At 51.0% G+C, this 22,738-nt stretch overlaps 1 protein-coding gene and 1 long non-coding RNA gene across 14 annotated transcripts in view; one reads left to right on the forward strand and one right to left on the reverse strand.

Moving 5' to 3' along the window:
* Nucleotides 1–4,281: 4,281 nt before the first annotated feature.
* Nucleotides 4,282–13,846, reverse strand: LOC142018734 (uncharacterized). Its single transcript, XR_012646909.1, has 3 exons — nucleotides 13,708–13,846; nucleotides 12,487–12,633; nucleotides 4,282–10,905 (listed from the first exon to the last, which is right to left on the reverse strand). It is a non-coding gene; the product is annotated as an uncharacterized LOC142018734 (long non-coding RNA).
* Nucleotides 13,792–22,738, forward strand: part of LPP (LIM domain containing preferred translocation partner in lipoma) — a 456,239-nt gene continuing 447,292 nt past the window's right edge. For 7 of the 13 annotated variants that reach the window (XM_075004762.1, XM_075004750.1, XM_075004780.1 and 4 more), the window contains exon 1: nucleotides 13,793–13,923. The gene's annotated coding sequence lies outside the window, so the exon portion shown is untranslated. Of the gene's footprint in view, nucleotides 13,924–14,415; nucleotides 14,475–22,738 lie in introns of those variants that run through there. The other 6 variants (XM_075004751.1, XM_075004768.1, XM_075004755.1 and 3 more) reach the window with 5 other exon arrangements.

Raw genomic sequence — 22,738 nt, forward strand, 5'->3', positions numbered from 1 at the left:
AAGTGCCAGCATTAAAGAAGATATATACCTGTACATTAATTGTTATGTAAAACAGGGTGATATACAAGGTTCAATCAGTTCATGTTTCTGGTTTTACTCTGATCAGCTGACATGCTCTGGAAGTGATTTATCTCCAAGTCTCTCAGTATAGAATTGCACAGGAAGGAGCAATGTGGTGGTTTTTGATTCCACTTTGAAGCAGGAGGTGCTGCAGCTGTCAAGCCAAGATTCAGGGCTCAATGGTCTTAACAGCCTTATCTCAGTCTGGCTGGTTTACTCCCGCATGCAACTGTTCCTTATAGGATGCATGCTGTAAGTGGATTCAGTGTATGAATATTTTAGGATTTCTCTTTATTTTGCGTAAAACAGGAAAACTCGTTTGCTTTTTAGTCCGTGGGACATACCATGGGGACACCAGCTACTCCATAAGCATGACTGGAGCTGATTCAGCCTTGCCCGGCTGTTGAAAAATAAAATAGATATGGTACTCCTTTGGGATGTATTATATGCTGAACGGAGGTTACTTAGCAGCCAGAAACACCCCCACTTCACAGCTCTGCTAGCTGTTCATGCTGTCCCCGCAATATCTCTTTGACCAATGTAACTGCTTCTCTGCACTGTCTGAATTTTCTCAGCTTGTCTTACATTACACAGGGAAATCCTGTAAAAGAATCCTGCTCACAAGACATTTTTGGGTTCTGAGACAACTTCAGGGCCCCAGGAAACATCGCGGCATGTTTTGTGTAGCATTTTGCGTGGCCTCACTGGCCCTGAAAATCAGAGTGAACATATTGGATTGTGAAGCAGTTGACATGTTCAGATATGATGACCCAAGGAGGCTGGAGTGAAGAGAAATAGAAGTCCTTATGCTGTGAGCAGCTTCTCCATGGCTTTGTAGCTTACTACACCATCCACTGCCTTGCTTTTTATTCAATTTTTTAAGGATGCCTAGTATCGAGCTGGCTTTTTATAAACTGAACTGGGTTCCCATCTTTTGCATGACTGCTAATTTGAGTTGCCATGTCACTTTCCTTTCTCTTCCTAGTAACATTTCAGTCCTTTGAAAAGAAGACAGGTAGAAATGCAAACTATTTTGGTTTAGTGTTTTAAAAAATGCTAGCTGGCTTGCCTGCAGAAAGGAGGTACAGGGTGACTTTTGAGGAGCTGTATGGAGGGTAGGTGTTAAAGAACTTAGAGTGGCCAAGGTGCTACATGGCTGAGTTTTGGTCTCGTCATTGCAAATCAGCTGATTCCTTGCAGGTAGTACCGCCTTCCAGTAAGTCATCAAGGGTTTTAAAGGCAACAAGGGGAGTAGCTGCATGGATGAGCTCAGGAAGGGTTTACTGTGCATAAGGAGGTACCGGGGGAAAGCATGGAGACGTGCGTGAAAAGAGGGATATAAAAATGCTGCAGTTTGGAGAACGAAGAGGCAGGATCTGACCACTTGTGAATGTTAAGGATTAACCATGCCAGGAGGGAGACTTCCCATGTTTACTGACTTTAGGCATCCAGATATGGTGCCCGTTGCTGCCCTCTGGTCCTGCTGTCTGTGCAGTTTTATAGCCACGTCTAGCTCCCAAGAGCTCAGAGCTGAGTTCTCCTGCAATGTTTTGATATAATATGTTCATTTTAACAGCTTCAACACATGGATTAGGTGCAGTTCTATGGGGCAAAAGGACATTTTCTTTTCAAAGGCTGCTGCACAGACATAAAGGCTACGTCTACACTAGCACACTACGTCGAAGTCGCCTATTTTGAAGTAAGAACATGGAAGTAGGCTACTTCGACACGTATCGTCTACACGTCCTCCAGGGCTGGTGCTGTCGACGTTCAACGTCGAAGTAGTGACGGGGAACATCAAAAGGAGCCACCCTGGAAGGAAATGCAGAGCGTCCACACACACAAGCCCTCGCTGTCGAAATAAGGGGCCGGGAAAGCCCACGGACCGGGTCACAGGCTGGACTAGCCCTTCTGGGTCAACAGTAAGCCGCTCCTTTAAAGGGCCCCTCCCAGACACACCCGGCCTGCACAGCACGAGGTCCGCAGGGTACACTCCACGCTCTCGCAGACCACGTCACAGCAGATACGGACCCCCAGCAGCAGCAGGAAGAGGAGGCCCTCCAGGTAGTCATCTAGGGGGCAAGCGCCGTGCTAGGTGCTGCCTGGGAGGCTGCCCAGTGGTTGCTGCCAGAGGAGCCTTCCCCGGAGGCAGACGGGGATGCCCCTGACCACCGGGCTCCCCTCTTCCTCCCCCACCAGCGGCTTCCCCGCCTCTGAAGCTATCCCTGCAGCTCCGAGTGGTGGGAGCAGCTCGTCATGCGGGAAGTGGGATGACGACACGGGGCTGCAGAACTTCCACATGCACCGGCAGACCTTTCTCGAGCTCTGCCAGTGGCTCACTCCTGCACTGAGGCACCAGGACACCTGGATGCGGTGCGCCCTCCCCGTCGAGAGGAGGGTCGCAATAGCCATCTGGAAGCTGGCCACTCCAGACAGCTATCGCTCTGTGGGACACCAGCTTGGAGTGGGCAGGGCCACGGTCGGGGCTGTAGTCATGGAGGTAAGAAGGCCTGGGCACGCACCCACTAGGGGGGTGGGGCTGGGTATGAGGCTGGGTGGGGAGGTACCTGGGGAGGGTCCCGGGAGGGGGCCTGGGGGAAGGGCTCTGGGGCACCCTGCACACCCTCATGGGCACCTGTGTTCCCTCCCTACAGGTGGTCCGTGCGCTTAATGCCATGCTGCTCCAGAGGGTCATCCAACTCGGGGACCTGGACGCAGCCATCGCCAGATTCGCCACCATGGGGTTCCCATACTGCTTTGGCGCCCTGTATGGGACCCACATCCCCATCCGCACCCCGGACCACAGCAGAGGAAGATACATCAACTGCAGGGGCTACCACTCTGTGGTCCTGCAGGCCATGGTGGAGAGTCGAGGCCGCTTCCAGGACGTGTACGTGGGCTGGCCCAGCTGCACACACGATGCCCGTGTTTTTAGGAACTTGGGCCTATGCTGCTGGCTAGAGGCGGGGACCTACATCCCCCAGAGGGAGATCCCTCTGGGGGACACCACTGTGCCCTCTGCCTCGTGGCGGACGCAGCCTACCCCCTCCAGCCCTGGCTCATGCACCTGTACACTGGCCACCTCAACACCAGCCAGGAGTGGTTCAACGCCTGCCTGAACCACGCCTGCCAGGTGGTGGAGAGGACATTTGGCCGTCTGAAGGGCCACTGGAGGTGCCTCCTTGCCCGACTGGATGTCAGCTTCCAGAACATCCCCCAGGTTGTGGGCATGTGCAGCACGCTCCACAACATTGTCAAGAGCAAGGGGGAGGCTTTCGTCCAGGGGTGGGCGGTCGATGCCGGCACGGGCTTCCCCCAGCCGGCTGCCGCACCCAGCTGCCTGGCCCACCATGAGGGGGTACGGGTCCACGAGGCCCTGCGGGCCCACTTCGATCAGGGAGACCCCTGAGCACCTATCTGGCCTTCCCTGGAAGACCCCCCCCGCCCACACACAGCCCGCATGCCGCCCCCAACACCCGCACACCACCCCCCCAACAAGCACACGCCTCCAGTTTTTTTGAAAATAAAACCTTTTTTTTCTGAAAACTGCCAACTTGTTTTGTGCACAACAGAAACTGCAACCAATATACAAAAAGGGGGACAACTATATACATGAGGCCCGGCAGACGGCTCGGCTGTTGGCCCATCAGTCTGGGGTGGGGGTAAAGGGGCGTGACCCCCTGGCGGATATAGCTCGCGACCCCCGCCCCCACCGTGTCTGCAGTCCTGGCGTGGCCGGCTGGGGGATGGGAGGACTGGCAAGTGTGGCCGGGATGCCTCCACTGGCTGGTCTTCAGCCCCAGTGGGCTCTGTGGAGCTTGCAGGCGGCAAAGTGGGTGAAGCGGCAGGCGGCGCAGCGGGGGGGGCCTCGGGTGGAGCAGTGGGAAGGGTGGCCCAGGAGGCAGAAGCCGGGCGACAGCCTCCCGGATCGATCTGGCTATGTCCCGGAACACCCCCATGAAGTCCTCCCATGCTGCCCAGTGCCAGGTGGACTCTTCCTGGTCAAAGCGGAGTCTCTCCTCCGCCTGCCGCCAGAGAGCTGCCAGGAGCTGGGGGTCCACAGGGGCCATCTCCAGGGTCCGGCGGTGGCGGAACTGTCCCACTGGCCTTTGGGGTGTCTGCAGGTGCTGGCGGTGGCTGACCTCCGGCGGGCTGTCGGGGACAACGGAGGGTGCCTGGCTGCCTGGGGCATCGGATGGTGCAGCTGCAGAGAGGGAGGGGAAGGCTGTTAGTACAGTGCCCCGGCCTGTGGCCTGTTCCCCCAGCCCCGCCCTTGGGTGCTGGGTCTCCATCCCCGTTGGTGGGTGTGATGTCCCTGTTGGCTGTCCCCACAGCATTGTCCCCCGGGGTTAAGGCACAGTGCTGTCCATGGGTGCAGGTGCTGACGGGCGCTGATGGCCGTGCCGCTGTCCTGGGACTGTGCTGTGGCTGGGCGGTTGCGGGTTGGAGTCTGCTGGGGGTGTGTGGGGCTCCCGGTCGTGTCTGGTGCCCCTGCCCTATGGGCGTGTGCTCTGTGGGGTATGTACCTGACCGTCCACTGCCATGGTCGGGGGAAGCCCAGTGGGCAGATTCCTGGCTAGTGCTCTGGGGGGGTAGGTCAATGAGGAGCCCCCACTCCTCGGTGCTGGACCCCTCCTCTGCTGTCCCGAGAGGGGGGCTCCTCGGGTGGGCCCTGGGGTGTGGGGATGGCCTCCGGGCCGGACTCCGGCTCCGAGGCCTGCTGGGGCTCATCAGCCGTGGTGTCAAGGGTGTCCCAGGGGGAGGAGGTGTCCCGGGGGCCCAGGATGGCCCTGAGCGGCCCCAGACCATCTGGCCGAGGCCCGGGCCCCGGTGTACCCCTGCCGCAACTCCTTCACCTTACTCCAGACGTGATCTGGAATGCAGGCAGGGTGACTCTGGGCGGCCAGACCCTCGGCCGGTTGGGCGAATGCTTCTACGTTCCGCCGCTTGCTCCCCATCACATGGAGCACCTCCTCTTCACCCCAGAGCCCCAGCAGGTCTCGGAGCTTGGCTTCCGACAAGGAGGGGCCCCGCCTCTTTTTGGCCCCCTGCTTGGCTGCCAGGGGTGCCTGGGTCCCCTCAGGAGGGGAGCCCTGGGGGCACTTGGGGAGGCTGGCTTGATGCCATGGGTGGTGGGTGGATTGGTCGGGACCTGTAGAGGGCGTGCAGGGCTAGCATGTGCACGTCACATGAAATCCATGAAATTGCCACAGGAAATCCAGGTCCGTGGTGCTTTTTAAAGGCTGCTGCGCGCGGGGACCATAAAGCCCCGCAGGGGCTGGACAGAGCGTCTCAACCCCTCAGCTGATGGCCGCCATGGAGGACCCCCCTATTTCGAAGTAGCGGGATGCAGATCATCTACACACGCCCGACTTCGAAGTAGGGTGCTATTCCCATCTTTGGATGGCAATAGCGATGTTGACGTCTTGCTGCCTAACATTGATTTCAACATCGAAATAGCACACGGCACGTGTAGACGCGAAGGGTGCTATTTCAATGTTGTGCTGGCTACTTCGAAGTAGGCGGCTAGTGTAGACACACCCAAAATGTTAAGACAGATAAGCATTTTGACTCTCACCAGTACAATTGTACTGAAAATACAGTAACGACCCAGAATGCTGTTCCTGTTACACTTGCCTGACATTAGTAGAAATGTTGTATAACTTTGCTTTCTTTGCTCTTTAGCATAAGTTGTTTTACGTCTTGATCAAAAACTTTTAGCAGGTCTTACCTGAATAACAGACTACAGGAGTACTGGCAGATCATTATATACCTGTTGTGTTTGTTCTTTAGTTTATTTCTATACCACCATAGGTATCTTTGATACTTTCCCTTCATTGTAATGACAGGGGAGCCCACCACAAAGAGTTTTCTGCTCAAAATTAGACTTCACACAGGAAAGAGAAGGTAATAATGAGTGGGTAGTGGATGGAAATGTAAGAGATTATGAATGGAGCTTGCTACGTGCACATCATGTTAGATTTTCTACCACATGTATGGTAGTTTCTTGAACATCCATGCAGTGCAAAGAGCTTTGGCTTTTAATGAGAGAGTCTGCTCTGAAAAGTGATTGCACAGTTGGCATACCGTGTTTCTGTGATGTCTATACTCGGTTTTCAAGCATAAAGATGCTTTATGTTGGGCCTGCAACCTCTGCCTGGGATCAAATTTTGTCCTACAGGCATTGCTGCCACTGGGAGAAGGGGTAGCTCAGTGGCTAGAGCACTGGCCTTGGAAATCTAGGGTTAAGAATTCAGTTCTTGAGGAGGCCTTTCAAGGGTCTGCAGCAGGTTAGGTTTAAAAAAAAAACTGCCAAGGACGGTGATAGGCCCTGCTGCAAAGGCAGGGGACTGCACTCAATGACCCTTCAAGGTCCTTTCCAGCACTAGGAGATGTATATCTCCATTTTTCTTAAATCATGTCTACACACAAGCTTACACTGGTTTAAACTGGCTTATTGCAGAGCTTGGTGTGGACATTCTTATTTTGATTTCAGAGTGTCTTATGCCTGTTTAGTTTTAAACTGAAATAAGAAAGAAAGAGGGTCCATATGGCTATTTTTTGTGGTTTAACTAAATGTATTTGAAATTTCACCTTAAGTTAAATGAATGAAATTCTGCATGACAGGGTCTCCAGAGGTGGGAGGGGACGTGAACTGTGGGATCTTTGAGCCCTCCGTCTGCCAACTTGCACTATCCCTCTCAAGCTATGTTTAGACTGCTTCCATGTTTTGAAATAACTTACACAATTTGCACAAATTATCTCAAAATAAGGGCCTATTCCGAAAGTTCTGTTACCCTTGTCATGATGAGGGGTAGCGGAACTGGAATGCCATGCTCAAAATAGCAGTGCTATGTCAAGCACAGGGAAAAGCTGCAGCATAGCTATTTTGGGATACTGCTGTATTCCAAAATAGCACACACAGTCTAAACATAGCCTCACACATTAATGCTGTGGTAAGCCACAAATAAGAACACCACAGCTGTTTTTTATGAGAGAAGTAGCATCTTATCTAGGATAGGTCTATATACCCCAGTGCTAATCTCTAAATTAGAAGCTCTCAGATTAGTTTAAGATTTATTCAATTCAGTTTAGTGTAATTTAGTAATTAAGTAATTGGGACTTTAGTACTGATTCCATTACTAGTTTGCTGAGTAACTGTGGACAAATCACCTTCACTGGTGCACCCTCCTTATGTACCTGTGAAAGAAGGGTAACAATATTTGCATGTCTTAGGCCTGTCGAGGCCTCAGTAATATTTGTAAAGTGACATGAGTGAAGGTTACCCAAAGGAAGTCCTAAGACTAGAACTTGAGACCCACCAGGGCCCAGCCCTGTATGACGTCTCCTTGGGCTTGTGGACTTTTGATGGCAGAGCTCTGCTTTAAGTAAAGTTTGCAGCAGGAGTTTCCATTTTATCCGTTTTGACAACTGTGCTGTCACTTCTGTAGGCTGAGCATATTTCCTACATCTGGAGCTCTTGGCATCTTTCTGTTCCCCACCATGAGATCATCTGTAACAGCTTCCTGTTACTTTCTGTTTGAGGGCCAACCTGTAATCCCATTCCTCCTTCATTCCAGAGGCTCTGAGGTATCTCCCCTATATTGTTTACTAGAAACTATAATGAAGCACTGGGATGAGGTTGTTCTAGATTTCTGAAATAACTTTTTTTTCTTTTTAAATTTTGGTTCACGGGAAATTCCCTAATTTTTACTTTGTCAAATGGTGAGGAAAGGAAATTTTAAAATGTCAGTTTCCCACAGGTGGAAATGCTGAATTTCTGTTGGCTCTATCTGCAAGTCAAAATTAGCTCAACAGCAGCACATGCATATGGCTATCTGTTATAATAATTCCCAGGCAAGGAACATGTGAAGGTGTTACACTTTAAAAGGATTTCAGAGCGATTCTTGACAGACTTGCCCAAAGGAAACTATATCAGATAAACCAGCATGCGAGGCTGATCTTGGGAGAAGGCTTCAGGTTGAATACAAGAGAACTGAATGCTAAGACATAATATTATTTAATTAGAGGTTACGTAACACTTGCTATAATGAAGAAGCTCTTTTGTTCTTAATGAAGTCCTGCATTACTGACATGGTAAGTCTCTAAAGAAAACAAATATTAAAGAAAAGAATGTTTTTATCTTCCTTCTAGCTTAAATCCCCTGCCATTTTGAGATGTTTTCCCATAAATCACACCATCTCTGGCTGTTATAACTACAATTATAAAGCACGTAAACAAGGGAGTTAATATCTAAAATTACATCACAGAATGTTTAGCCTGATGGATTTTAAGCCTCAGTGGTTTTGGCTGCAGCTTTGAAACACCTATATTTTTGTGTGTGAAGAATTCTATGCAAGGATCAGGAGGGATTTCTATTACGAAGAGAGCATTCTAACATACCAAGCTCTGAATGTGCTCATCAAAGGCCCTTGTCCAATAAAGATGATTATGAATTAGCTCCCCTGATCCTCCTGCCCCCAAACTTTGGGAAAATGCCGAAGGGAAAAGAATATTGCCTCTGTTCCCTATTTTTGCAAAATGGAAACAATAATACTTCCTGGAGTGCTGAGGCTAAATATGTTAGACTCTGAAGCTTTTACTGATAAACATAATCTCCACTCTACATAGGAAATGATGGGGTCTAAATTAGTTGCAACCACTTAAGAGATCTTGGAGTCATTGTGGATAGTTCTCTGAAAACATCTCCTCAATGTGTAGTGGCAGTCAAAAAACCTACCAGAATGTTGGGAGCCATTGAAAAAGGACTGATAGTAGCACAGAAAATATCATATCACCTCTATCGTACCTCTTGACTAGTGCATACAGATGTGCTCATCCCATCTCAAAATAAGATGCACTGAAATTGGAAAAGAGCAGGCAAAATGATGGGGGGTCTGGAACAGGTTGCATATGATGTCTGGGATTTTTCAGCCTGGAAAAGAGTTCACCACGGGGCGGGGTGGGGCGGAATCTGTTAGAGGTCTATAAAATCCTAACCACCTAAACACCTTCTTGGAGTGTTCCCCCTTTCATGGGGCTGTAGGTAACGGCTAGAATTTTGGTAGTAGTATAAGGGATCTGGATACTCCATTGGTATTTTCTGAAGTCAGAACGCATGTCTCCTTCTGTCATCACTCAGCCAAGTGACACAGCTTTCACTCTCATCATCCTTTCCATCCGTCATTCCTTCTCGCCTGTAGTCATGGTCTCCCTGGAGTTCCCTTCAGCCTGTCAACACCTCCTTTCTGGTAAGGAGATGTCCAGAACTCAAACACAATATTCCAGTTGTATTTACACCAGGGCCAATTACCCACCTACTTCGTGCTGTGCTCCCTCTGTGCAGTCATTAGCCTATTTTGCAGCCATATCAAACAACTCCTGTCTAACATGCAGTCCACTACCACATTTACATCCTGACATCTTATTTTGTTAGTCTTTAAAGTGCTACTTTACTGCTGTTTTGTTTTGATAGTAGATAGACTAGCTCAGCTTTCTCTGTTACTAATTTACATCTTGGTAATCCAGGCGTGTCCTTTCTATTTGAAAATTGGTTTCAGATTTTTCTCCTGACAGACTGATTTGCTTTGTCTTTCATCCAGTGGTATCTCAGGATATATTTTTTTTCATCCATGTTTGATCTCTCTGTGCATCCCTTCCACATTGTCCTGGGCTGTTTGAGCATTATTACAGCCTTTGTTATTATATACAGCTTCCCCACTTTACGATCATATGTAAATTTCATCAACAGGCCCTCTTTGTTCAGAAAGATTCCATTTATATAGCCATACACATTTTTCCTACAACTTTGTATTTACTTATAGCACAATCTCAGACAATAGACAAAAGAGAGGGGTTTCAAGTGTAACATTAAAAAAGTTTTCTGAAAGGCAATGAGCATGTGTGCTACAGGCAAGGGTGGAATTCCCTAGGGAAATAATAAAAGCTACTCTTTTAATAAATCTAGATGCTCTGTCCAGTTTTACTGCATCCAGAGGTTCATTTTCATCAAGCCCACTAAAAAGATACCAGAGTACTTAGCATGTCTGTTTCTTGGCTTCTCGTGTAGGTAATTTTCTTCCCTGCCAACACAGCCAGTATTTTTTAGAGCCAGTGTAGGAGTTCTGGTTCTTTTTGTTGTTGTTCTTCCAACAAACTGCCACTGTTCATTTTGCTGCTGCTAGGAGAATACATTCGGTTAGCACTTGCAGCTTTCAACATTTTCCTTTCCCTTCTCATTGAATAGGCCAAGAGTGGTGGGTTTTTTCTTTTTTTTCTTCTCCAAGTCTTTTGGGTCAATGGAAAATTGGGTGGGAGAGGAAATGATACACCTATGTGTTTTTCACTGTTACCGCCTTCAAAGAATTTTATCCTGGCCTTATTTTATACAAAAGAAAACCTGCAGCTTTTAATCATCAAAACTTTACCTGAAGTAAAATATCCATTAAAAGCATGCAGCGAATGGGAAATACAGAAAATGTAGCAAGCTCTGCATTGATTACTTAAACCCCACGTAACCCTTGTGGGGCACCATTTTTCAGGTTGGTAAACTGAGGGCAATGGAGGTAGTAATTCAAATTGATTGAAAAACCTAATGAAATTGTCCACATTTTGGCTAACTTTTAGTTATTTGTTGAAATTTCAAATTTAGACTGAAAAAATCATCAGTCAACATTTTTTGACCAGTTGTGGCTGTAACTTGCCCAGGCTAACACCGTGAGTCACTGGCACAACTCAGCCTCCAGGCATCTTGGTTCATAGTGCTCTGAGAGGGGTGGGTCTCCAGCCAGGTATGCCAACCGAAGGATCAGGAACATAGCTTAGGAAGGGCCAGCATGGATCAGGCTGAGAAAATAAAGAGAAACTGAGTCAGTGTGTTGCAGACAGGATCCTCACTGACCCAGTGGCAGATGAATCTGCCACTGTAAGAGCTCTGGGCTGAGATGCAGTGGAGTGCGTAAACCTGTCACCCCCTCTCCCAGCCACCCTTGCAGTTTTCTGGTGGTGCTCTAGGCAAAATACCTTTGGATGGTTCACTCAGAGCACCCTGACCTGTTCACATTGTTGCCCAGCCCTGAAGTAAGGGCTGGGCCCACTGACTGCTGCTTAGCCCGAGCATCTGCCTGGACATTAGAATTATTGCTGCACCATCCCGGACTGAGGCCTGGGCACACTGATTACTTGTTCAGCCTGATTAGCAGCCCGGGTCCCTGTACTGGTGGGTGCTGACGGAGGCCAGGGATGGGCTGTTAACTCATTTTACATGCCCAGAGTGAGGCAGTTTACTTGGAGATTTTTGAGGGAAATAGCTGTAGACATACAAAGTGTTCTGTCTTTTGTCAACACTGTGTAACAAATTGCATACACTTAATGGACAGGGAGGAAGTAGATGTTGGACACACAGCAAAGAAAGTATTTGATCTTTGGCTTCCACGGCAACATTACACATGGAACACTCCTTGCTATTTAATTTCAGATCAAAACATTTATTTTAATTTTAAATTACTTTTCCTAGACACTGTGTTATAGGTGTTGATACGTTTGTGTTTGTACAATGCAAGTTCCGTTTCAGATTTGTGCAAGATGAAACAGAGAAAACACTATTAAATCCACTGATGGCTGCATCCAGCCCGACTCGATGCATAGCTTTTGGACAGAGATCCAATCTTGATTGAAAGAATTCATTTGATGGGGAATTCACCACTCCACTTGTAAGTAATTCCTGTGGCTAATTACCTTGCGGTTAAAACAAACAAATGCTACCCTATAGTCAGCCTGAATTTGTTTAGCTTTAGTTCCTCGTTGTTGGATCTGGAACTGCTTTTGCTGTTTGGATACATAGTTCCAAGGCCAGAACAGACGGTTGCGATAATCTAGCTAGGATGGGACAGAGATGGTTTTCTTAGCCTCTGTTAGCCAGAAGCTGGGAATGAGTGACAAAATGGATCACTTTTTGATCACCTGTTTTGTTCATTCTCTTTGGGGCACCTGGGATTGACCCCTGTTGGAAGACAGGATACTGGGTGGGATTGATCTTTGGTCTGACCAGAGGTGGCCATTCTGAGGTACTCTTTCTGTCTGACTCTGACAGGTCAGTGAACTTTCCTGCAGTAATTTCAAGAGCAGGCCTGTTAGAAAAAATCCAGTCTTGATTTAAAAACTGTCACTTGTGGAGAGCTCACCATGACCTCCCATGGTGTAATGTTTAAAAACGGATGCTTTATTTCCAGCCTGAATTTGTCCAACTTCAGCATCCGGTTGTGGGGATGTTTCTGCTAGACTGAAGATCTCATTATTAAATATCTGTTCCCTGAATAGATATTTAGACCATAATTGTCATCCTTTCACCTTCTTTTTATTAAGCATAAATGAAAAAGCCATCTACTGTCTGAAACAGGCTTCAAATTCCCATGCTCCCAAACTCACCCATTATTCCTTGTCTTTGGCCCTGATTCTGCAAGGTTAGCTGTTTAGAAGGACCCTCTGCTGGTACAGATGTTTATCCATGCAGATCATGATGCAGGGACTAGAGTTTTAGGGTGCAAACGCCACCTCTCCCAGGGCTGTCAATGGCTGGCAGACAGAATCAGTGAAATTTCAGAAAGCGATGAGTGAGATTTTTAAACATCTCTTGAAAGTACACAGCAAAATCCTTTGTCAGCAGAGGGAGATGCTTTTTAAAGTGCTTTAAAATACATTCGTGCATCTCTTTTCAAATGAGAGATGCTTGTCAGGTTTGCTCTCCCCAGTCCTCATACATAGCATCCCTTCTGTCTTGCCCCTCTCAACTGCCATGCCAATGCAATCCTCCTTACATTGAAACTGAAAAGAGCTAATGCTTGCACATAGATCCTCGTCTAACCAAATCCACTTGTGTTTGAATTACAAATAACTGTAACAAAGCGATGGTGGCGTGGAAATCCTCCTTTTCCCCCAATTTGTACTGTTGACAGCTCTTTGTGCCAGTTCATTGCACTGTTTTCCCTGTTCCTCTTGCATGGGATTGTAGACACTAGATTTGGGGCATAGAGGAAAAATAGAGAAAAAAAAAATTTTTTTCAAAGCACCCAAAAACTAGCAGGGAGCTTTGGGAGGATATAGGATTTGAAACCACCTTATTGTGGACTGTTTAAAAACACTTTTTAAAGTTTAATGTATCCCTCGGTGTTAAAAAACAAGGCCTCAGACCTACCAGGATCAAGCACCTGCATGCTTTTGTGCACAAAAGTTTGGTTTCCTAAAGGGGATCATTTTCTTCTTGACTCTGAAGAAGGAGGGCTTCCTAGAAAAGCTCCTTACCTAATAAATAAACTTGAGTCTTTGAGCTGCCCCAAGACTGCTAGTTCCTAGAGGTGTCAAGACCGAACTTGAAGGGCTGCACGCGGGCCTAAAGGGGAACCTTTCAGAAAGCCGCTCATGTTCCTCCACTATCCCTTGCAGCCGGCCCAGTCCATCCAATGCAATGGAAACAGCCTCTCCCCATCCGCCCCGTGCAAACCCCCTCCTTCCCGATTGTCACCTTCTCCTCCCCTCTCCCTGGCAGTGCAGGACCCCCCCCCCACCTCTGCCCCCTTTGCATTCCACCCCCCCGCCCCCGTCTGTCCCTCCCCGGGCAGTGCAGCTGCACTGCTCAGCCCCATACCTTACATGGACAAATGTGCCTTCAGGGAAAGTCAGGAATTTGGGTCCTGACGTCAGCCTCCAGCTCCGGGCAAAGCTCGGGAGACCGGGGGCGGCCCCAGCCCGGCTGCGGCAGCTCGGCCGAAGTTTCACTTTTTGTTTCAGGGGCTCCCTTTGACTCTCCCTGGGGGCTGAGGCGCTCGGACCCCCGCCCCCCGGGCCGGGCGAGCCTAGCAGAGAGAGGTAAGGGGGGAGGTGCGGAGGGCGGTGGGGGGTGCGAAGGGCGATGGGGGGCATGCGGGAGGAGGGGCAGGAGCCGGAGCAGAGATGGGGGAGAGCGCAAAGGAGGGGGCAGCGCAGGCGGGGCTGCCCCCTTGGAGGCCCTAAGCAGTCACATTTGGGGGGGGGGGCTCCTTAGTTACTATGTGTCGGGGGGAGGGGCCCCCAAGTAACGGCTCCGTCTGCTTGTGCCTGGAAGAGGATCTGGGGGGCGACCCGGGGTGGGGGGAGGAGGGTGGGTGGGGGGCAGAGGGGGTGGGGGGGGCTGCCAGGGCCGTGGGGGGGGCGGGCAGGGCGCGCGGGGGGGGGGGAGGGAGGTGTGGGGGGACGGCAGGCTGCTGGGATGTCGGGAGGGGTGGGGGGGCAGAGGGGGTGCGGGGCCGCCCCAGCCCGGGCCGGGGAGGGGACTCGGCGGCGCTGATGCAGCCTCCGCCCCGCCCTCCGCCCCACCTCCCCGCAGCCTCCGCCCTCCTGCCGCCGCCGCCGCCGCCGCTCTCGCCTCCGCCTCCCCCGAGGTAGGGTTGCAAATACCCCCCCCTCCCGCGCCCGCCCCAGCTGTGCCGCAGCTGGAGCCCCCGTCGGGCGGGGCCGGGCGCGGCGCGCGGCGCTGCATGTGGCCCGGGGGCGGTGGCTCCTCCCTGCGCCGGGCTGGGCCGGGTAGGGTAGGAGAGGCCGCGGCCGGCGGCGATCTCCTGCCCGCGGTGCCGGCCGCCAGCGGGGTGGGGCTGGGCTGGGCTGGACTGCAGCGAGCGGCGGAGTGGGGACGAGGGGCGCTCAGGCTGGCCGGGGGGGGGAGGGGGTAACGCGAACGGGGAGGGACCCAGGAAACTCCCCATGGCTCTTGGGGGTCCCAGCCCCACGTGCAGCACTCCCAGGGCCACTGAGCGGGCAGGCCGGGGGGTGGCGAGTGCAGATCTGGCGGTAGGAGCCCGCCTTAGGGGCAGGGAGCCTGGAGGTAGCTCAGGCTGCTCCCCGCTGCTCCCCCCTCCATCCGCTTTGCCCAGGGTTTATTAGGGCACCTGGCCATGTAATTGCTTCTCTCGCCAGTATTTGGGGCTGGAACTGCAAAGGAACTTGCTCAGATTTCTCCTTTCTAAAGGGGTGTGCCCCCCCGGCTGGAGTCTGTCCAGGGCACCCTTTGGGGCTAACACCCTGCTCTGGGTGCAGCAGGCCTTCCCTTGGCAGTGTGGGTCACACAGCTGATGGGACAGGAATGCAGGCGTCTGGTTTATGGGAGTTGTCTGGCTGTCTTTTCTTTTAAATATTGCTTCCTTCGGTCTCCTCTGTCTTGCTCCCTGCACTGTTCAACTGTACATCCTTGAGAAGAGGGATTGGTACTTTGTAAAGTAGGACCCCCGTCATTCTAGAAATAATAATGGCTGTGTGAGGCACTGGCACACTTTTGCATGCAAGAAGGAGTAGGCCCTGCGCAGGGAGGTCAGCAGAAATTTCCCACACAATTACTGTCACTCAGTTTATTTTCATTCAGACTGACAGATTTCATTCTCATTATTATTCAGGAGAAATCTGGGCACCCCCTGGGGCTTTGTTTAGGAGTGGGAGGTGTTGATAAGGAAAACTAATTCAGTAGTTGCTTGGCTGCTGCATTTTACCATGAAATAAATTGCTCTTGCTCAGTTTTACTAAATAAGTATTTGGATATTTTTGTTTCCACTCCCTTGTAGGCTGAGTAGTGTCCGTCCGTACTTTTCACCCACTTGGAAAGCATCACTCCTATATGGTTTCGCTTCAGAGAATGCCTGTTAATTGTGCTGGTATTTCTGTGCTTGCAGGGCCCACAGCTTTGTGCCCTGCAGAGGCTGGGTGCATGCCCCATAAGAATAACTTTCAGGGCAAGATCTGCAGAGAGATCATTTTGCAGAAAGGCTAGGGCAAGACTGGGAAACTCTCCCGTGGGCCCCCTTTACGCCTCAAGATATTTAGGAGTGTAGGAGTCGATGACTGACTTCAGATAGACCTGTTCGTGGTAGGTTGCAAGACAGATGACAGATCATTCTTGCACATATTTGGGCCTCTCTTTGGTCCCACTTGAGTCTGATATTTGATTGGTTGTTGTAGTTGGGGCTTGTGCCTTGCTAACTAATGAAAGCCTGAAAGTCAAGTCTTCAGATGGTGTAAGTACAGGCCCAATTCTGCACCCCTTGTGCTACACACTGTTTGTCCTGTAGAAGTGAGTAAAGGTGAGTAGGTGCTAAAATCCCAACAGAATTGAAGATTTCAGCAAAAAAAAAAGCAGTTGTCACTGGGGTTCTTTTTTATTGTTAATTATAGCTTATGTTAGCGTCCAAAGTGTCACCCCGTTTATTAAAATCATTCTATCAAGTTCATATACCAATCTCATGATTTATCCACAAACTTGAAGCAAGTTTCTTTTTTTCAGATGATGTGAGATTCCTACTGTGAGTCTGAGAGCTGTTATGCATAACAGTTACCATTTTTCTGTCAAAGGCTCTGCAAGAGCTTAGCAAAGTATAATGGAGAAATTTAAAGGTTCAAAGAAGGAGAGTGAAAATAATGAGGGGCCTGGAAAAATTCAACTGAAGATTGATTAGAGACGTCTTGTTTTCAAAGAAGACAAATAAGGGACAGGAAAGTATATAAATACTTTGGTCTGCAATGAATGGTCTGCAGAATGGATACTGAAGGGCGACTAAGTTAATATGAATAAAAGGAAATACTTTTTCCACATGGTTTGTAAGTGGACAATGGAACTCCTTGCCATGAGATGTTAAGGCCAAGAACTCGTCAACCTTCAAAAAGAGGCCAGCCGTTTATAAGGATAATGAGAATATCCAGCCTAGTAAAAGTTGTAACTCGCAATTACACCTTATACCTCATGGTTTAAACTGTTCTCTAACTATCAGAGATCAGTAGGGATCTTGCAATGTTTTCAGAGGCAACTGGTAGTGGACACTGTTGAAGACAGACACAGGTTGAACCTCTCAAGTGTGGCACTCTGTGGTCCAGCATGACTTTTGTTAGCTGGATGTCCATTTCTCATGATGTGGCCAAATTTCATGCAATCCCATAAAGTTTGTTTACAGCCAGCAGTCATGGCTGTCAGTGTTCTGTGCTGTTATTTAGTTCTGATTAGCTCTAAAATGTCTTCTCAGAGCCCACTAAGCAGGGGAAGTGTGGATAATGCTGCTGGACAACAATGACTTCCCGTGATTGGGCAAATTCTCTGGTTCAGCACCAGTCAGATCCCTAGGATGCTGGACTGAAGTTCAACCTGTACTGGAGTAGGAGGAGCACAGGTTATTGCTCTGATAATTCCCAAATTCCTGTGAAAGCCATTTGACTTCAGTTTTAGTCTCACTGTTTTTCTCAACTCCTTTTGGCCTCCAGAATCACTCTTGAATGAACTGCCCAGGGTGGTGACTAGAACAGCATGCCAATCCAGTACCCTTATTAAGCATTCCTGGCCAAGGGAAGCTTAAATCTCGTGTGGGCATGTTACAAGGTTGTAGAGTAAGAACACAGTGACACAATGACTTACTTGACTTAAACCCTTGTAGTCCGAGTGGAGCATAAATCACCTACAAGTCTCTTCCACGTCACTCTGTCTCAGGACAAAACTTGTAACTGACCCCAGGAGTACCCCAGTCATCAGTAGATCTTCTCCATCTTATTTGAGGTCTTCCTCCTTTGTGTTTCCTTGTGGATTCCATCTGAGAGCTTGATAGTCTATGCTGGATGATGCTTTTCTGAGAGTGTGGCCTAGCCATCCCACTTTCTTCTCTTGATTTGAACATCAAGTGGTTCTTGTCCCGCTTTGTTCCAAATCGCCTCATTTGTGACCAAGTTTTGCCATTTGATGTGAAGAATGTTCCTCAGGCATCTCTTTATGAATGTCTGTAGCTTCTGATTTGAAGACTTTTTGGTACGCCAGGTCTCGCATCCATACAAGAGCATACTCTTCACATTTGTGTTGAAGACTCAGTTTTGTCTTTGCAGATGGTATTTGTGATCTCCATATGGGATGAAGAGTCTTGAAAGCAGCTGTTGCTTTCCCTATCCTGGCATTGATGTCATTGTCTTTTTTTCCATTTCTCCCCATAATACTCCCCAAGGAAGTGACAAAACTGAAATATTCTCTCCTTTCAGTACATGCATACCTTTAAGGAGCAGGATCTGATCACTTTCTTGAGCTCTGGAGCAGTATAAAGCTTTTCTAAGCACTGGTCCTACTCAGGGCACATGGCAGTAGCTTTCACATTACTGGAGTGGCACGTTGTTGACTGGAACTCAAAAAAAGGGGATATTAGTGAAGTCTGACAGGTGTGGGTTTTTTTTAGTTTTGTAAGAAAGAAATAGGCAGAGAAAAGAAAATAACAAAACAAACCGAACACCACAGACCAAAAAAACCCCATGGAGTCACAAAGCTTTTCACCGTTTATGCCTGCCTAAGAAATTTGGGTTAGGTCAGTATACTGCTTAGCAGTTTCTGCTCCTGGTGCTTGTGGGTGCATGAAGACAGATCAGGTGGTAATGCTGTTAATCCAGATATTAAAAAAAAAAAGTCACCCACACCTAATCACAGTGATTAAGACTAATAGCAAGGCCACACAAGCTCAGGTTCTGCTTTAATCCCACGGAGAGTTAGTTTTGATCACAAGGAGGCAGTGAAAGAGCTGGTGTGAAAGTCATTATTTTAAGTTTAAAAAAAAATTGTCAGTATCTGTTGTTTGGATCTGAGACTGACAGTCATAGGCATGAGTCACTCAAACTCTCCCAGAGCCTTGCAGTATGCTCAAAGAAGGAAAACAAACATCAGAGGAGTTGAGCTGCTGATGACCTTTTCTTAGAAAAGATGCAGATGGCTGAGTATCATTGACTTCAGTCAGGCTGTGTTTTAAAATCAGAGTCATAGAACATTAGAACTAGAAGGGATCTCAAGAGGTCATAGAGTTCAGTCCCCTGCCTTCACAGCAGGACAAGCCATAGACTGATATTGATTCATAGCTCTTCAAGTCTGAAGGAGCCTTTTAAAATAGTGGTTTCCCATTGGCGGCCTGTTGAGACCCATCCCTTGTCATGGGCTAGTGAGCAGTTTGGCTGTTGTCTGTGGAAGGACTGTGGGATATGGAATTTGCAACAGCAGGATGGTAATAGTCTCCCCATTTCAGAAATGTCTGTTTTCCCCCCCACTTTTTGGTATCTTTAAAACGGTCATTGTCAGCCCCATTTTTATGACCGTTTCCTGTAGCCAGTCCTGTTCGTTTAATTATTTTATATTTTTCTCTGTGTGTGTGTGTGTGTGTGTGTGTTTTTTAAAAAAAAATAAAAAAAAAAAACCTTATAGCTCCCCTGTTTGGTGGTTTTGCTCCTAACCTAAATCTCCCTGGCTGCACATTAAGCCCATTACTTCTGTGTGTCCACAGACGGTGTTGATGGCTGTACGCTTTGTAACAGCCCTTAGCGTATCATCTGAAGACTGTGCACACAAGGTAGCCCTTAGGTGTTTGGAATAAGCCAGCACTTAGGAGAAGTGGAGGGCCTTCTACCCCTATTTCAGGGCTTTGACAATAGCTTAGGTCAATGGTAGCCACAAACCATTAGCATTTCCTAGGGTTCAGTGAACACATGAGAAATGGGGTGTTAAAGCTGTTCCCCACTCTGACACTCTGAGTGCCGAAGGTGGAGGCCTGAAAGAGACCTTAACAATACCTCCCCTTTTATAGGCTTCTGCTTAGAAGGTTCCCTGACCCTGGGAGGTGGCTGCCATGACCCAAGTGAGAAAACCCCCCTGTAAAATCCAAGAAGACACCGTTGTTGGATGTCTCTTGGTGGGGTGACCCCAAGCTCTGACCCTCCCTTCGGAGAGGGCTTCAAAACAGAGGAAGAAATTAAGCTGCAGTGTGATAGCCAACCTTTCAGTCTTAGATGTATATTGTGACAAAGTCCCTTGTCAGCCTCTGTGGGTCCCTGTGCTTCCTGGAGGATCTGAGCTGCCTCAGAGACTCACGGAGGCCCCCCTTTTGCCCAGGCCCTTCCAAAGGCAGGGGTCTCCGCTTAGCGAGCCATCCTCATCATAGGCAGGACCAGTACAGGGAGAATAATACCAGTCCCCTTGCAGGCCCGCGCCTGCTCCAGTACAGTGATCCCTCGGGGGAAGGGTGGGGGGAGTCCAGACCCACCCTCTACCCTGGACTCTGGCCCAGCGTCCCTATGAGAACAAGAGGCAACCGGCAGGGCCTTCACCCCTGCCCCAAAGTAGTAGCCTCACCCTGGGCCACTTCGCCCACCACTTCCCGGTGGTACCTTTTCGCTGTGCTCCTGCTCCTGCTCCTCTCAAAACCTTCCCCCCGCTACCAGATGGGGAGCCTTTTATAGGGAGCACAGGGCCTATCTGACCAACGAAGGTCTGGGCCTAGACAGGGAGCAGAGACGCACTGGCCCACCACCCAGCGTCTCCTCTCTCTGGGGGGGCTCCTGCAGCCTGTCTCCACAGGCTGGGGAGCTGCCACACAGAAGCCCGCTTAGGGCCCCTGCGGCTGGGAGGTCGGGTGCTGGGAGGTGGGCGGCCTTGGCTGCTGGCTTTGGCCCCCCTTGGGGCTGCTTTTGGCCCCTTCCCTTGGGCCAGCTTCTTCCCTGCCCTAGGCAGGCTGCTTCCTTCTCCCCCCCACTCCACCCCTCCCGGCTAGTTTCCTAGAACTGCTGGGTGGGTGGTGTGTGGGGGGAATCCTGCTGCCCTGCCTTTTGGTGGGGAGGGGGTACCCCCCATTTCCATCTTCCGGGGGGAAGTCTGCTGGCCCCCACTTTGGGCCCACCTTACCATCTGCTGGCTGCTGCATCCCCACTGCTTCAGAGGAGGTGAGGAGCTTTCTTGGGCGGTGGCTGGGCTTCCCCTCCCCAGCTTGCTGTGGTGTGGCTTGGGGGAAGGGGCGAGTTTGGGGGGTGGGTGGGGCTCCACAGGGGTGGCTGCATAATTGGGGGTGGGGTGTAAGGGTGTGGTCCCTGCAGCCACTGCCTCCTTCCCCAGCTCCCCGCCCACACACCCAGCTGCTGCCGGGGCCTCCCCACCTGGGCCCCACCCAAACCATCTGCCCCTTCCTCCTCCTCCTCCCCCTGCTCTTGTGGGGCTCTGCAGCAGCAGCTGTGCCCATGGGCACACTCCTCCCTCCAACCCCGCCCCCACGTTTGGCTGGTTCTTGCCCCCCCTTTTTGTGCCCACGCCCCCCCCCCCCCTTTTTTGTCTGTTAGGTGCCTGAGCCCCTCCCCTTCCACTCACTCACTCACCTCCCCACATTTACACACTTACATATATTGTACCCCCCCGCACATCCCAGTGCAGTCGCAGGAGCCGCTTACCATCTTGTGCTGGGAGTTGTGGCCTTCTTGCACCTCCCTTTCCTCCCTCTCTCCTCCTGCCCCACCCCCACCTGGCCAGGTCCTCAGCCTGGCGGGTGGGGGAGGGGTAGGCATCTGCTTCCTCCCTCCCTTCTCCTCTCCTCCTCCCCTCCCCCGCTCTCTCTTAAAGTGCCCCACCCCAATAAAATTCCCTCACCCTTGCACCCCTCATCATGGCCTCTACAGCCACTGGGGGGTCATCTGGCGATGCCCTCCTCCCTCCACTGGCACCCCCCCCCCCTGAAATGGCGGCCTGCTCGTCCAGGGCCGCCGGGGTCACTGCCTTATTATTGGCCGAGGGCGCGGGCGCAGGCTCCGGGACTCCTGCCACCCCCGCTGTGGCGTCCTCCGGCGACCCCGCCCCGAACGAAACCCCCCAAAAGGGTAGGAAGGGCCAGGGGGAAAAGAAAGGCAAGAGCCCCGCCTGGAAGGCCAAACCTCCCGTGGCGGGGGCTCTTACCCCAGCTGCTGAAACGTCTGGCGCAGCTCCCCCTTCTCTCTGCCCCCCCGTTCCCACCACCGCGCCTGGGGGCTCCGATTCTTTGGCCCCCAGGTCATATGCCCAGGCGGCAGCTGCCGCCTCGCACCCTGCTTCCTCCGCCTCCGACAGGACTACCACCCCCGACGGTCGCGGCCCCTTCCCCGCACTCACCAGGAGGCACGGAGTCCGCTGCCTCCTGGTGGCTGCCTCGCCCTATGTGGAAACCTACGTGCGGGCGTTGGCACGGGTGGTGGGGCCCGCGGCCGTGGTGGTGGCCTCTCGGATGTTCGAGAAGATTGTCTTCTTCCTGGCTTCAGAGGCCGCCGCCCAGGAGGCTGTGGAGAGGGACTTGGCGGTAGGGGGCGTGCACGTGCCCCTGGAGCCGCTGGAAGACCTGGGCATGCGGGTGGTGTTCTCCTCCGTCCCGCCCTTCCTCCCAAACTCCGCCATTCTGCCGTTCCTCACTGCCCTGGGCCGGCCTCTGTTGGTCCTGAGCCCCCTCCCCCAAGGCTGCAAGGACCCCACCCTTCGGCATGTGCTTTCTTTCCGCCGACAGGCTCGGGTACAACTGTCACCAGTGGCAGCACAGGGCGGGGTAGCCCAGGAAGGGGCTATACTGGTGCCCTATCAAGAGGACCAGTACCGGGTCTTTTACATCCTGGGGGAGGCCCGGTGTTTCGTGTGCCGGGCGGCGGGGCATGTCCGGAGGGATTGCCCCCTGGCCCGGCGCGAAGAGGAGCCCGGGACCTCCTCCAACCCCGGGGGCGCCAGCCACGAGACCAGTGGTGCCCCGACCATGACAGGCCCTGGGACCGCCCCTCCTCCTCTCGTCCCAGATGGATCCATCACCGCTCGGGCGTCGGAGGGCGCCCGGCTGCATGGTGCTGGGCAGAGAGAAGCGGGTGCCAGCGCCCGAGCGGGCAC

This window comes from Carettochelys insculpta, chromosome 10 (assembly GCF_033958435.1).
Source record: "Carettochelys insculpta isolate YL-2023 chromosome 10, ASM3395843v1, whole genome shotgun sequence".
NCBI classification, from domain to species: domain Eukaryota; kingdom Metazoa; phylum Chordata; order Testudines; family Carettochelyidae; genus Carettochelys; species Carettochelys insculpta.